The sequence below is a fragment of the Cyanistes caeruleus genome, chromosome 8, assembly GCF_971803275.1.
Source record: "Cyanistes caeruleus chromosome 8, bCyaCae1.hap1.1, whole genome shotgun sequence".
Taxonomy (NCBI): domain Eukaryota; kingdom Metazoa; phylum Chordata; class Aves; order Passeriformes; family Paridae; genus Cyanistes; species Cyanistes caeruleus.
The window spans coordinates 6,341,187-6,358,087 of record NC_141708.1 but is presented as its reverse complement, the minus strand read 5'-3'; positions in this window follow the sequence as shown (position 1 = coordinate 6,358,087).

Sequence of the window (16,901 nt, the reverse complement as noted above, 5' to 3'; positions counted from 1 at the left end):
CAGAAATCTCCTTCTCCAGACCTTGAGGCACAACATCAGCTGTATTAACATAGTCTGAGAGGTCTCACTTGTCAAGTGGACTTTATCAGCACTGCAAGGACCTTTATTCTTTCGGAGCAGTGCAACCAGAGGTTAGGCAATGCTTAGTGCAGCTCAGTAAGGTCTCCTCAGGTGTGGGAACTGACGTCCCCCCAGCCCCAAAAGTGCTCTCCACATCCATCTGTAGGCTGAGGTGAAACTGCCAGAGCAGCACCATGCAGAAAGACGTGCTAGAGTGATTTTTGCACAACTTTTTGCACATTTGTGCGCATCAGGATGACACAGAGAGGATGATTGGCTGGACCAGTGCTGATAACACATCTCATAGGAGTAATCACCTTGATACTGCCCTCAGCCCCCATGACTTACCAAATATGACCTGTACAAGATCCCGGGAGCAGGACCTAGGAGTCACTCCCTCTCTCACCACCAGGCTGTTGTATAAAAATCTGCTGTGAGGAGGCAGCAGAAACAGCCACTGTAAACACCAGGGACAACCAAGCTGTTTTGCAGTTCAGAATGGGCTGTAGGGGCTGCAGCCACTGTTCTGGGGGTGCACAGAGCTACACAAAGCATGTGTGAGGGCTGAGTTCAGGTACTTCCAGGCACTGACAGCATCAGGCAGGCACTGGAAGAGTCATCTTTTTAATCACAATTTTGGTCTCAGTTCCTGTGTTACCTGGGTCCTGTGTGGACACATGAACCATGTGACTGCTGCTCGCAATTCCTGCAGAACACATGAGTGGATGTCTCTCTCACTCTGCTGATGATCATCCTCTTCTGTTCCCAGACTCCCATGAAAGCGTGAAAAGTGCAGTTATTCATGCACAATAAGGCATGATCGTTATCAGGATTTGTTTCTGCAGATGTTGTTAAAACAAGGCAGTATCTGTAGCCCCACAAAAGATGTGCCTTTCTCATGCAAAGCATAACATTCCTAGCGAGTGGAATGCTGCGTCAGAGCTGGGTAAACCAGAATATTCCAGGCATTTTAAGGCAAGTGCACAGTCCTCCAGTGTGAGACGTATGTTTATGAGCAAAGGAGAATGCTATCAACAAAATTCAATAGCTGGAGTCTAAAAAAATCCTCCTTTTTGCAAATGAGGTATAAATTTAAAAACTGTCATTAGCTATAGAAAGGTTGAATTGATTGTTGCTTACATTTACACCACCTCCTCCCTAAGGAGTTTATCTTTAGCCATCTGCAAAAACTTGCCCACATTCATATTGCTGTGTAAATAATGTTATAAGAAACATAACTCTGTAAATGAAGTCTGAGGCTTACATTAAAGAATTTGCTATTTGAAGATATGGAACAGCTTAAATTTTAAGACAATCTTCTTGAGATATCTGGCTGTTCCTCGAATTTCTAGCTTGGTTTTCAAAGATATTTTATGAGCAGGGAAACTTCCACTAGACCAGGTTGCTCAAAGCCCATCCAACCAGACCTTGAACAAAGATCCCTGATTCACCCAGGAGAAGGTTTGTCACAGCTGCTTTGGGGTCATCCTGTATGCCCAAATCTTCTTTGGAGTGTGGTAGCTTGACTTGCCTTGTAGCTGTCAAACCATTGGTTCTGGATATTTGAATGGAAACCATAATGGTCCTGATCTGCCTGAAATAGCTCTGAGTGCCCACAGGTATCCCCAGGTTGCTAATAAATTGGGTTTTACGTACTGAAAAGGAATAATGGCTTTTTTATAGGGAAACAGGGTACAGTATTGAAATGAGGCATCTTATTCTTCCACCTCCACATTACTTCTGCTGAGATGTGGGTGGATATATGCAGATGGAAGCATAAATATAAAGTTTTATCTCCTGCTCCACCCAAACACTGTCCCTCTCTGTACAGGCAGCCAAGCACATGGTTTAGAAAGAAATTAATGGCTAAGCAGTCAAAGATCTGCACACTCTGTGTGCTTACATGCTGGGTCTGCCAAAGTCTAGAAAGGCAACTCTCAGCTATAAAATTCTAGCTGAAAATGTTTATATCTGATGATCTGAGCTTCCTCTGCTGTAAATTAAAGCGGAGTTGTCTTAAAATCAATTGAGTTTTCCAGTCATGCTGAAAATGAGATATGATATCAAAAGGATAATAAACTGCAAAGGTATTAAGTGACTTTTATCTCTCCGTCAGATGTGATCACCAAATCGATTAATTTCCTCCACCTGATATAGGCAGTAGCTTCTAAACAAAAACTACATTTCCTGGGACCTTGTGTACAATCCCTTTCCATGAATACAAAAACAACTAATTATTGAAGAGAGACTTCAAAACTTTTCCTTAACACAGAAGGAAAACCAGTGCCTGTCGAGCTTTGATATGTGACCAGTGATTATGCAATGAGATCTTTGCAAGGATTCCAATGCATATGATGCATTGTACATAACCATTATTATTTTTTATAAACTTTTTTCCCTCAGATCCACAGAACATGGGATTCTCTTTCTCACTTTTCTTCTTAAATCTCAGTCCACAGATGCTTGAAAACAAATATGAAACGTGTAACAGCATAGAAAAATGTGCAGGCTAAGGCAATTCATAGGACATTTTCCAGAGTTTTTCCTGATTTGACTGAATCTATTTAACCAGCTATTTACCCACCATGAACTTTGGCACCTTTACAATAATTCCATGTTGTATATCTTATTTAAATTTCCCCTGACCTCTGGCTTGCAAGATCAGAATTTTTTGTGTTTAGCCTCAGCCCAGGAGTAATTGTGCTGCATTTTCAGAGCTCTGTGGAAGAAGTCGAGAGACTCCCTGGTGTTGCTCAGAGGATGCCACCAGGACAGCACAGAGAGCTCCACAGGCAGGTGTTGCCTGCAACCACAGGAGCATTGGCCAGCAGTGCCCTCCATGGTCACTTGGTGCACTCCAAGGTGTCCTACCTAGGACACTGAGGTGGCAACAACCAAGGAGCTCCCTCTGGAGTAAAACAGCCATGCTGAAATACAGAAAGGTGATTTTCCTTCCTTGTACTCACAGAATGACAATCATCAATTCCATTGCACGTGTCAGTTAAGGCAGGAATACCTGCCAGGGAAATGCCTGTTTGATATCTTTTTTTTTCCAAGTCAGAATGACTGAGTCCATTTCAGACGTGCATGAACACATCTGTGCAGGATTAGTCCCATCTGGGCAAACATCAATATTCCTACATCCCAGGCAGTGGCTGGAGGTGTGGATAGACCTGAGGGACCTGCCAAGAGCTACGAGCAGAAGTGTCAGGCAGCTCGTTGGAAGAGATTCTCCACCACCAGAGCCCAGGAAGGACCAGTGGAGTCACCAGGCCACTCACAGCCTGTTTCTGAGAGAGCTCAGAAACAGGGTGCCTGCTTCTGTAGCTCCAGGCACAACAGCTACCTACAGCCACAGCTTCTCTTGTGCAAACAGATGCACTGTACAGCTCAGAGGGAATGCCAGTCAGCCTTTAAAGGAGGTGTTAACACTGGGGAGATTGATTATTTTCCATCCAGAAGAACTTCTGTTTCCCTATAATTTAAGTTTCCAGCCTCTTGTTTCTGTCTGGATTGGGTTTTGAGAAAAGCTTACATGACACTGAAAAGCAAGCCCTGTCAGCTGGCTAATTTACTTTAATAAAATAAAACAGCCAAAGCATTGTGTTTTCAGACTGCAGCCTTCTTCTTTATTCTTCTTATTAATTCTATTACATATTAAACTTCTGTAATCAGCTGTATAGATGTAGAGCTATTGTGAGATCATTCATGTTCTTACTGTCTGGCCAGGTGGAGGGCAAAGGTTTAATGCAGTTTTATCACATTTTATAGCTTAATAAGGTCAGCCACAACTTCATACAAATTCAGATTAATATAACCTAATTAAGCCCTTAGAAAATGTGTTTTTTCAGGCCAACTTATCCTTTCCTTTCCATGAAGAGGGTGATAAAAGCTGCTAACATTGCTTACCCAGGTGAAGCTCTGTGGCACTCACTTTTGCCATTGATGCCACAAAAGGAAAAGACAGCAGCAGAAAACCTGAACCACAACATCCCAGAGCTTTGTCCCAACCCTTCAGACTCAACCAGGAAGGGCATGGATCATCACATCTCTCTTCTGAGATTACACACTGATTCTTATGTGTGAAAAGGTGAAAGTAGGGTTGTAGTCAAGTGCTCAGAAGTGCAGTCAGACCCTCGTACATCCCCATGGTGGTACAGCCTGCAATTATATAATCACACAATATTCTTGTTTCATCAGCCTCTGGGCTTATTCAGGGCACCAGTTTACTGCTACATTTTGGTTATTGAACATGGGTGCCATACCTAATTTACTGCACCCACTGAAATGATCTTCTGAGAAGTGATTGATGAATGTCCTTGGAGGTGAGCCTGTGACATTCATGTTTGCTTTGCTCTGTCCAGAAACATTGATGAAATTATTTTCAGAATGCAGTGCTACAGGAAATACAAACTGAATTGCCAAAGTCCATTTCTTTGAGTTACTAGTCCAAAAGGTCTGAATTTTCAGAAGGCACCAGAATTGCACAATATATTTGGTGCCTTAAGCTCCTCTTGATCCCAGCTCTGAGTTAAGTGTGCTTTGCAGTTTTGAGGACTGGGCTTGATCCCATGTTTGGGTCCATGTTTCTTCCTCAGTCACATTGGTTTTAATGGCTGTGCTTTAATCCCCAAACAGCTTTTCCAAAATCTCTGTCCCTGAGTCTGCACATTGCACTTCTTTCTGCTTTATTTTGTGGCTCTGAATATTACATCTTGAGTTTCAATGTGCCAGGGCCAAACACACAATAGTGGAGCATTCATGGGAGCTCTGTGGTCTGGTCACCTCTCAAGGACAGTAAAAGATTCCTTCCCCTCACTTTATCTAAATTTCATGCTGTGCTCCAAAACATATGAGAGCATCCCTGTCCTGCCTCTGATCTGAATGGTGATGACTAAAATAAATACATTATTAACTAGAAGCAGGCAGATAGCACAATTCCAGTCCAAATAATACAAATCCACCATAGCTAAAAAAAAGGAAAGAAAAGAAAAGAGGATAGGAAACCTAAATAAAAAAGGAGTTTCATTCAGCAGGAATTGCCAGTTTGTGTAAGAAGTGGTGGCTAGTCCAAACTACAATGTCAGAATATATTCACATAGAATGTTATAGGGATAAATATTGTCAAGTCATTATCAGTGTACAATGAACAAAATTTAATAAAGTCAAATGAACCCATCTATCTATCCTTGCAGATTTCCAAATTTCATACACTAATTTCCATGTTCCTCTTTGACACTGAATTTTTAGGAGGAGAATTAATTCAGAGAAATGGCACTTAATATAAAATTTAATCATAGCTTTTTCAATAAGTGTGTAATTTTTTTAAGAAATAAAATGTGATGTGATCTACATTTTTGATTAAACAGGGGAAATGCTTATAGGCTTTATCCTGATAGAGCCTTGATTCCTTAAGCAACACATTATGAGATGTTAATTAAATGACAGTAACGTGTAACATAGCTCCCGTTTTTAATTTATTCAGGCTTCATATTTTTTCCACACTGAGGGGAATATTCTCACCTTAACAGCAACACAGCTCTGTGAGAGGCAGAGCTGCTGAAACCTGGTTTCCTCTAAGATTTGTGGCTGTGGGTTGAGCTCAGTTGGTTCATGGAGCATCCATGGGGAACATAGCCCTGCTGCAGCCTTCCCTGGCATGTGTCTCTGACAGTGGAGTGGGGATTTACTCCAGCAATCCCAAGGGTTTTTTGGCTCTGCTGTTTAGGGAACTGTATCCACCAAGGGTTTCTGGACACCTGGAAATGCCAGACTTTGTTGAATAGGTGTAGATCAGAGACACAGAGAAGGTCTGGGTAGCTCAGGAGGTAGGGACTCATTTGGTTTCCAGCACGTTTATCACACTGCCACTGTCAGAAACATGTCAAAACAGAAAGAACACATCTATTTTAGCAGGTGCAATTGCAGCACAAGAACCTCCAGCAGTCCCTGGTGGCACTTTTCCCATTAGTTTTTCTGGTATTTCCTACAGGAGACAAGCGCCACCAGAACATCCCTTCACCAAGCACTGGTGTTGAGAGTGGTCAGCATTGGCTGCATCCTCTGGATCCCTCAGCCAGCAGAACACACTCCCCACCTCACTTCTCTTCTGCTGGAAGGTGAGCTTGAACTGACCAGTGACTTGAGAATTTCCAAGGGCTTGTTGAAAACAAGGCAAGAAGGGAACACAGAGAGTTCAAAAAATCCCTTTTTTTGTGTGTGTGTGTTACCCAAATGAGCAATACACATCTTTGTTTTTATAAGACAGCTAAGGAAATGCTATCTTATTTATGACAGTTTTATTTTCTTTTGTAGGTTCAATTGTATTTTTAGGTACTCAGGCTGTCTACACCTTAAACCCAGTCATTCCAGCACTGATGATAGAGGAAGGCTTTGAAATTCAGTCTCCTACTGGTGGCACTTGGGTTCAGTGGGGGGATAAATTCATCTCAGGTCATTGGGACGCTGTTCTTGCAGGCCCTTGGCAGGACGGTGCTCCTGTTGAAATTTATGGGAGAGCATCAGGAAGCTGCCCTGGCCCTGGAAGTGTTCTGGGCCAGTCTGGGTGGGGTTTTTGGCAATCTGGTCTAGTGGAAGGTGTCCCTGCCCAAGACAGGGGTTTGGAATTAGCTGCTCTTTCAGGTCCTTTCCATTCCAAACCATTCAGTGATTCTGTGAGTTCATGAAAAAAACCCAACAAGGGCACGCTGCTGAACAGATCAAATGATTTGCACTCAAATATGTTCTCAGAGCCATATTGAGCAGAAATCTAGACAGAAACCAAAAGGAAATCTTTGGGTAGTCTATGATGATTTAAAAGAAATGGTCTCTTCTAGGAAGCAGTGCCATGTATTAGGTTGGTTGTTAATCTAAATTTCAATGTCCTTAATTATGCTAATTTTTCTTCCTGGCAGATAATTAAAAAGAAGATTTTTAATGAGTTAGATGTCTTAAGATCGTAGAGAGAAGGAAATAATGGAAGAGAGAGGCTGGGAGAAAAGCAAAATAAAACAAAACTCAGATGCATTCAGTCCTACATTCCCCCTGCCATTTAGTAGGCAGATTAATTTCCATGTGTTGTCCTCTGACAGCATTTTCTAACTCTGTGCATGCATTATAATTTATTTGTAGTTTTGACTAGGAGCTGTTTGGGGGGGAGGAAACCTTTTCTCCTCTGCCTGCAGAAGAAGGGGGTCCTGGGGTGTAGCTTGCACATTGGTACTCTACAGGAGAAATAAAGCAGGAGTGTTGTTCCTGCAGACAGAGTCCTGACCCACTTTGGAACTGATCACTCACAGTACTTTTATCATTACCCGCCAATGTTGTTTTCCAAAGGCTTGGTCTCTGACCTATTTTCACACTGATTTCTGTGCTAGGGAGGCTTTTATCCTTTAAATTGTTGGATACTTGTTCATGTAAACACAGCACAAGTTTTGCTAACCAAACAAGATTCAGTGTTTCTGCTGGCAGGAGACGGTTTTAGTGTTAGAAACTGAGGTGTGTATAACAAAAATTAACTTCATTTTAAGTCTGATATACCTTTGTGCATTTTTCTTGCATCTGGGACTGAGATGGAGATACTGAAACTAACAGAAAATGTAAATACAGCCTGTGAAACAGTAAACTGATGTGAGAAAAGAGCCTCCTGTAGACTCTCTAAGCCAGAATTTATGCAGAATACTCAATCACAGACACAGGTGGAGGAGAAATTTTAGGTCAGGGCTTTGGTCATACTTTTGCTTCAGCTGATTCTGGAGAGAGCAGCCAGAATTTTCCAGCACAACCATCCAAAACCCTGGGATAAACATATCCAGAGCACCCTGAGAACTGGCCACGTGCCTCCTCAGCAGCCACATAATCCTCCTTACAGAGCCATTACCTCAACAGGTGCTGCTAGCCCCTGCTGTCTTCTTCATTAAGGGGCCAAAGACCATGTGATTATGAAAACTAAACACTCACTTATCCCTAGGTGAAGTTCAACTCGGTGAGAGCGGCAAAGGGCGGCCGGAGGAGGAGGCAGCAGCATTGTGCTGCTCTCTGGACTCCATCCTGCAGCCCTGTTAACCCAGCACTTTGCACAGCACTAATCCCCCATTCAGCAAAACCCTGCTTAGCTCCAAAGCTTGGCTGAACTGGGGCCTGAATTCATTTCAACAGCAGGGAGAGGGAAATTAAAAATAAATCTGTGAAAGATATCAAAAATTTTTGAAGGTGATTTTTAGGCAGAGAATTGCTGCGTGTAGACAAAGGTGTTGCTTACACAGCTAATTGTTATTCAAATAATTGTGTATATGGATTCATGGATATATATGTATATAAATTTATACATGCACACACCCCTTTCAAAAAAAATAAATGAAATGCAAGTTGCACAGAGCTCTCCTTAGATCCAAGTTTTCTGCAGGTTGGGTTGGCTACAAAAAGGGAAAGGACCACTAAATAAATAAATAAACAGCTTTGTTCAGTTGTGTCTCCAGCAGGGATATGACTGTTCATTATGAATAGGGGCTGAAGGCTTCAGTGCTCTGTAGTTTATAAATACTAATGAGTGACATATTGAGAAAAATTGTACCTACAAAAGCAAAGTCTTCTGCCATGCAAATCAGGCCCCAATTCCCCACAGATAAGGATCTTTTTGATGGAACACATGCAAAATCTACAGCTCTTAATTCTTTCATTAGTATTCCAGGCAGACGATTGCCAAATAACAGGGAAAACTGTCTGAATTGCTGTGTCTGAAACCTAATATTGATTTGTTTAATAGTGTCAGGAAGTCAAAATTCACAAATCTCCTGTCGATTGTTTATGAGGCAGTTAGCACAGAATTGGATGCCCCTGCTTAATTAATAACTCATTACTGAAATTTGATTATATGCTTGAATGGTTTAAATGGGCTCTAATTTAGTATCTGCAAAGCAGTGTTGCAACAAAGTAAAATGGATCTAAAAGCCTGTTTTTTAACACTATTGCTGTCTGTATTTCATGATCTCCAGTGGTGAAGAATATGTTGACATAGTTGCAAGGGCAGACCTCGTAGTACATTGTTAATTGACACAAAAATGTGTTGTTCTAATGATGTTATGAACTGCACTACAGCTAAATCAGATGGATGCTCTGAGAGAAATTACACTGATTTGAAAAGACAGGAACCCTAAAGGTAATTTCTTTCAGTGTATGATTTATTTGCCAGGAATGGAGATGGGGAGTAGAGAGATATTTCTACTGTTTCTTTTATTCTGAAGCATCTTAGGGATTCAGGTTTGTATGTCCAGGGGTCATGAGCTCTTCAGTGGTTTAGGTGCTTTTAAAACTTCTCTCCACCATATTTTATGCCTTTTCTGGCACTTTCTCATCTCCAGTATTAATGGAGGGGAGAAATATTCCAGGTGTAATTTTGAAGTTCTGAATTTCATTGAATGAATCTTTCCACGTTTTCAGCGTGTGACTACACTGAAATTTCTCCCTTGGGGAGAAACCTTACTAGTTTTTGAGAAACTGGAACAAAAGAGATTAAAAAATATAGGTTTGCCCACATTTTTGAGACAGAATGAACCAGAATGAGCTGTGTCTAAGGGCTGGGTAATCAGGACTTTCTGGCAACCTTGGGAATCCCCAATTTTCCTTTGCTACAAGTAATTATTATATTATTGGAGTAATGAAAATGGGTTTGCCCTTGTCTTTGTTGTTATCTGTTTAAAGAATGTCAGCTCACAGGCACATTGTTTGCTGTGAGAAGGACTCAGGTGTGTGTCTAAACATGTTTTTGACTGTTCATCTGGGTTTTGGTCAAAAACCAGGAGCTCCTGCTGGAGATGGTGCTCACTGTATGTAGGATGGACACGTGCTCCAGGGTGACTGGTGAGTGTATCTTGAATACTGAGCAGCAAACAGGAGAATGTGAAGAGTTCCCAGGCAACCTGTTGTCTGAATATTATGTGCCCAGACTCTTTTAACCAAGTTCAAGAGGCTCGTTTAGCCAAAAGCAGTAAAAAAATTAATAATTAATAAGATTCCAGCAGATATGTTCAACTAGCCCCAATAAGATAAATCAGTGAAATGCTCTGGGAAAAGCTGTTCTCATGAGAATTCCAGGTGTGGCTGGCCTTAATGAAAGGGTTTGCATAATTTGGGCAGTTTTAGAGCAACCTAGACAGGGAACACTGAGCTGGTCAAAGCTGGCCCTGGAGGCAAGAACTTGACCCATGGCAGCAATAAATGGCATCATTTCTCTGAAGTCTGTGAAGCTGAGGATTTCAGGTCAGATCCTCAAAGCAACTTAATCCTTCAATCAATAAAATATACTTCTCTAAATATCCCTGAGGAACTGGACCTTGGAACTTGGACCTTGAGCCACATGAAATGTTAGCTCCCACTCAGAATACAACTTTTTGGATGCTTCTACAAATAATAACCTGCTAAAGACTTGCAAATTGATGTAGCTGGACTGACTATCTCTCAGACTAATAAACAGATCTGTTTGATGAGCAAATACAAATGTCTTGAAATATATATATTTGTATATAAAAAACTAGTAGCAAATCTAATTGGAATAAAGTTGACTGAAGTATATAAGTGCAAAATATTACCCAATATGTTAACTGAATCTAAATGTTTGGGATTTTTGAGGGCAGCAAAAAGCAGCAGGTGACTGCAGGTTTGTCTAGAGCTGTCCCCAGTCTTGTGCAGATGAATAAGCAGTGAGTTACCAGTGCCTGTACTGTGTGGGCAGTGACTGTCTGGCACAGTGGCTGAACTCCCTGGTATAAACTGCATCACAATTTGTGCCAAAACCTCTCTGGAAATGTGAATTGCAGTATAATCTATATTACAAAATGGCAAAGTGTTTATTAAGCTCTCTTTTTCTGAACATCTTGTATGGGCAGGGGAAGGAACTTATGATGTCCTTGTTTGAAAAGGATAAAAGCCCTGGTAGATTTAGCAAAAAATACTTTAGAAAAGCAGAAAATAATAAAAAAAAAAATCTGAATTTTTACCCCTTTGATGTGGTTTTTCCAGCCTTTGAATTGGGAAGTGCTTCAGGGTCCACCTCCTATCCCCTGTCACTGAGCACCATACTCTTCCAGCAAGAAACAAATGCTATTTCAGAACATGTGAAGACTTTGAAAACAGTTGTGTTTTTATCATAAGCACAACCCATCAAAACTGAATCAAAAGAGGTATTTTTTTAAAAATTTGAATTATCCATATGTTAGAATTTTTTTTAAAGGCTGGTATTTTTCTGCCTTCTACAAACAAGTTTTAGTGATGTTCCATACAGGTTTTTTCCACTGGAGTTTCTTATAACTAGAACATCATTGTGATTGTTTAGCATGTAGATTGCTTAAGCAGTTTAAGATGCAGATTATTGTAAATTCCCACTCTTGCATAACTGAGCATATTAGTGTTAAACTGTGAAATAGTCAATAATGGCAACTAACAATAAATAATATCATCAGGAGTTCATTTTTCAACCAAAAAAAGGAGTTGTTGTATATTTTTATACATGCAGCCATTACCAATGTTGTAGTTCACAGGTTGGCTAACTTTTTCTATTGTTGGGTAACTTTCACAATTAATTTGAGTTAAATAATTAAGCCTGGGTAACTAAGAACATTTTTGAGCCATCAGTAAAAAAAAAAAAAAGTAGCTTTTAAGCAATGTTTTAATTTGTGCTAAACAGCAATCTCAGGAAGAATGAGGCCTTCTTTCTGCTTTGGCCGATTTGTCAAAGTACTATTAAGAATTTTTCGTTATAAAAAAAAATAAAAAAATGGAGTGAACCTTTATTTTTCCTCCTCTAATTTATTACGGTTGATTACGCAGCTGGAATGGGAAGGTAGCTGCTGTTTGTAGTTAAATAACTCCTCACAATTTCTTAAAGAAATGATCTTCAAAGCTTTAATGGGTCAGTGGCTCAAGTACAAAGGAAAGATTGATTTTCATACTCCCACTCTTTGTTCCCAAAGTTTAAAACAGACACGTTCTGGTAAATTAGTTTGTCTATGTTATTAATGGAAGAACTTATTAAACTCCCATAAATACATGGTGGTATCTTACTTGAAACACAGAATGCATTTGCTTTGGAAAAAAACATGTTTAAAAGTAAAGAGGGGTGTAATATTTTCATTTGATTTCAGAAATGCCTGGAAAGGCAGAAAGCAGGAGAACTGGGGGGTTTGCAGAATATATTAGGTATGCATAATGATGAATGGCACAAAGAGCGTGGGCTCGCGCGGATACAGAATATGTGTTTTGAGTTTAATGAAAAGCATTCCCGTGCTGGGTAAGTGGCGGTGCTGTGGGGAGAAGGACTGCTTCAAGCAGGAAATATTGTCTGGGTGAAATGCTTCTTTCCAGTGAGGCTGATGTGCACGTTCCTGGGCTGAGCCTGGGGAGGTTGCGCTGCCGGCGCAGGAGCGATCCTGGGCTCAAGGAAGGCTCCAGCACTGGCTGGGAGCTGCTGTGAGAGAGATTAGTCAGCTCCACAGAGGGAGAAGCACTGCTGCTACTCAAGAGGGATGAGGGGAACGCTCCTGAGCCAACACAAACTGCCAGAGCTCCTCCTGCATCAGCGGGAGGTCGGCCCAGGTCCGTGTCTTCTCCTCCACAAGTGGAGACACTTCTGATATATTCTCATGGCCTCTGAGGTCACCGAGTTTCCCCTGATGAGCTGCCTGTCTGCTGAAGGATGTCTCACCACACTTAATCACCTCTTCTTTCACTCATCCAACAGAGTTTAGTCTTCTGTGAATAAGCCCCCCACATCTCATCAGTTCACAGGGAGAGACAGACCTTCAGAAATGTTCCCAGTTGACCCCATCAACAGCTATAGGGGTGTTAGATGGGCTCTACTCAACTAGAACTTCACTACCAGGGCTGTTTTCAGTGGCAAAAGCACCTGCGAGACTGGAGCTCACACCAGTGCTGCCTGTGGCAGGCCATTGGGGTAGTACTGGTGGGTCGATAACTTAACAGGGGTGCTCTGCGTGTTTCCCGCTCCCACTGGAGGCAGCCGAGCTTATCCTGATGTTGTTCCTCCTGCTTTTAGTCCTGCTGATGATTCTCCTTGTAAACTTTAGCCTGAAGGTCAGAGCCTAGGGTCAGCTGTGGGAAGATCTGGAGGTTTCACTTGGATGGTGACGCTCAGCGAACGGGCAGTGCATTTGGACTTTGGGCGAGTGATCATTCCATGCCCTTGTTTGTTTGTTTGATTTTTTGCTTTAGCAGGGATATTTGACATGGCCCTGAGTACAGCTTGAGAGGGAATCATATAACTGTGCTTTGATAGAGGGAGGTGCAGGGTATGATCAAAGTCCAGCCATTGTCATCCATACCAGCACCAAGGGGAAAGGACAAGCCTGTGTAGAAACACCCTCCTGTTAGAGCAGGGTATGAGGGGAGAAAGTCTAAAGTAACATTTTTCTTTTCCACCATAGACTATTTCCTTCCAATGTAAAAGCTTCACAGGGGTGATTTCCACATCCCCTCTGAAGTATCAGAGTGGAGCGTTTCTAGAAAATCTTTTGGGCTCAGAAGCGTTTTGATCCCCTAAAGACATTTTACTCAACAGATGTGTACTATGCATTGAAATGTAAAGAATAAGGTCAAAACTCTAACAAGAATAATGGACAGATCAATGTTTGAATCTTCTATTCCCTGTGTACTAATTCCTCCCTATGTTTGTGGAAAATTTCCAATGTTTTGAATTGTTTCTGGAACAGAAAAGAAAGCAAGGCTCCATCTGCTTCTTAAGCAGCATAATCTTGGGGTTCTCCAGCACAATTATCCCCCCAGATCCAGTGAGATGGCTCTTTCAGAGGCATGACAGTGTCTCACAGTCATCCATGCAGAAAGGGTTGGGAGGCTGATCCTGTATTTCAGCAAAAGTGGGGAAATAAATCAGTGTGTGCTCCACACCAGCTCAGGGGAGAGCTGCAAACTGAGGTGTTTGCCTATAGTCCTGATCACACAGGACATTGGGGTACTCACGGAACAGATTGCTGTCTTGTTTACTTATATACAGCCTTTGTAAATCCTCAGTAGAGGAAAAGATATCCCATGTACTGAGGATCAATTGCTTCATTGCTTCCCAGTGCATTAAAGCTCACTGTGGAAAGGGATTGCCTTTCCTTGCAACCAGTAATTTGGAGATTGCTGCAGATCCTTGATCCTTTTGGAGCAAGGTACGTCCAGTTCTAAGCCTCCACTTATTTATTCATGACTGGTTTTAAACTAATTTCTTCATCTTTAAGCATTGCAGTCTAGCTCATCCTGCAGTACACTTCAGGCACATTTTTTTCCAAAGCACAGCAAGTAAGAAAACTTTCATCTTCTTTCATAAGACATGCTCCAAGAATCATCTTAGCAATCCTTCTCTGACTCATTCCAGCCTGAACTGATGTTTCTTAGAAAAGGTGCCTTAACAGCCTCATCTTTGATATTTGACCATTCAGAATTTTTTATTTAGACAGGAGTAAGCCTTGGGTAGGTGAGAGGGTTGTGACAACAGAAATGAGTAGGATATTGAAAATGCTACCTACTTGAATTAATTTTAGCAATGGACATGAACAGAAAATAGACAGGAGATAATACATACACCAAATTTCTCTCACTATGGATCACCAGTGGAACGTCACATCAGTGGGCTTGAGGCACCTGAAATCTGACCCAGCTTAGGCCCATTTCTACAGCTTTTGTATCAAGAGTTACACTTTTGGTATGAAGAAGAAGGAAAAATAACATGAAAAAGACTACTGTCTTCAAATACCACATAGAAAAGTTTCTAAAAAACAGCAGCCACCTGCAGTAATGGTACTGAAATAAAACATACAAGCTCAGCATTGTATTTTAAAATATGCATCATTAAAAACCTCTTTTGGCTGGCTGTTAGGACAGTCAGGATCAGAAATTTGTGTGCACAGGGTTAGGGGTTTTTGCTGCTGCCAATGTGCTGGTTGTTTTTTTTTATCTATAATTTTCAGCATCTACTTTGGCTCTGATAATCTGCAGAGGCAGGGTGTGAGGGGATGCCCCTCTGCAATGATGCAGCTACAGCAGGTGACAGTCCCCATCGAGGGGGGACAATCTGGACAGGATGGGAGACCTGACGGTGCCTGTCCTTTCAGGTCCCGTTTGTTTGTGAAATGAGAGGGCATTTCCTGGCTCTGACACTCACAGCAATGCACTTTACTATTGCACACACGCTGGACACTGGTTAAGGGAGCTGTGGGTAGACAGAAAAGGAGAGGAAAATATTTCTGGAGCACTTTCGCCTTTTTACCAACAGAGGGATTTGAGAGCCTTTCTCCATCTGCAGGCTCTGGCAATGAGGCAGCCCAGGGAAACTCAGGATGTGTGTGTGTAAAAATGGCCCTGTGGATGCTGTGTCGTGTTCAGCCAATGGTTTTACATACAGCACATTTTCCAGGACAGGCTCACTGAAACACAGGCTAGGAAATCTCTTCCAAGGCACCGGAGAGATGGATCCACTGTTGGACTGGAGCAATCATCTACTTAACAGCTCAGAGCTACACACACACACACAAACACACACAGATTTGGGTCAGGAAGTCAAAAATAACATTACACCAGATTGAATTTAAATTGTATGAGGGTTATAAGCAAGCAGAATATTGTTGTAGTGCCTGGGTTAATATTTCCTCTTCTGGAAAGCGCTGCGGGATTATTAATGTATATAAGTGGTTAGGCAGGCGTTGCTTTTATATCTCATCTGTAAGGAAAAGCTTCCAAAAAACCACTGGCTTTTAACCACAGGCTTTACAGAGAGATAAGATGCCAGTTATGGATGAAACAGCCCTGCTCTCCTAGCACAGGACATCTCTCTGTGACTGGATATCCAAGGCTCTTCCACCCACATTTCTAATCTGACCCACTGCAGCGCTCGCTCCGAATCACTTCATTTGTCCAAATATCTGTTTACTGTCTCCCAAGTATTTTAAAATACACCCAGCTTGCTCCCTTGCTTTCACCATGCTGGAGAAATGGCTTTATTAATGCTGTGGCTGTAAAGCTGCGTGTGTGTGTGTGTGTGTGTGTGTGTGTGTGTGTGAACACGCCTGTGCATGTGTGCTGAGCTCTGACAAGATTACAGCCAGAGATGATCTGACTACAGGCTACATCCTATTTAGGCTTCTGCAAAGATTAGACAGAGAAATCTCCCTTTTGTCTTTGAAGCATGAATGGATGCTGAGCTTTTAGCAGTCTGTAAACTGATGCGGCTCCTCTGAAAAATAACAACAACTTTTGAATTCATGATTTACCATTAAAACAAGAGATAAAAAACAAAGTCACTATCTGCACTCCCCTCTCCCCCTTCACCCAGCTGAACTGTACGTGGATACTGAATCTCTTTTGTTGGCAGAAATCACAGTAATCTCTAAAGGACGTGCTTTTCCTGCCTTTTCAGGCTACCTCACTGAGGAGAATTCCAAAGATTTCTGGAAAAGCTTTTTAGTGTAGGCAGCAGAGCTCCCCTCCTCGTACCCCTTCCCCCAGCATCATTATAATTTACAGGATTCATATGACCATGTAAATATCTTGTGATTACACGGAAAATACCTCACAAATACATAATAATTACAAGTTCATGCAGATTACTTTGTAAATACATTTGAAGTAAGAAAATAATTCAAAGATTAATTATCCCTTAACTCAGAGTATTTAAATTATTTCCCCCAAAATGTACAAATATATTTGTAGTGACTTCAAGGCTGTCGGAGAAGGGGTTATGATGGTTCTGATCTGAGAGGAAAAAATGAAATTTGACAGGCATGGATTATTTAAAGCATGCAGACGTGAGCCATATAACCATTACACTTTGA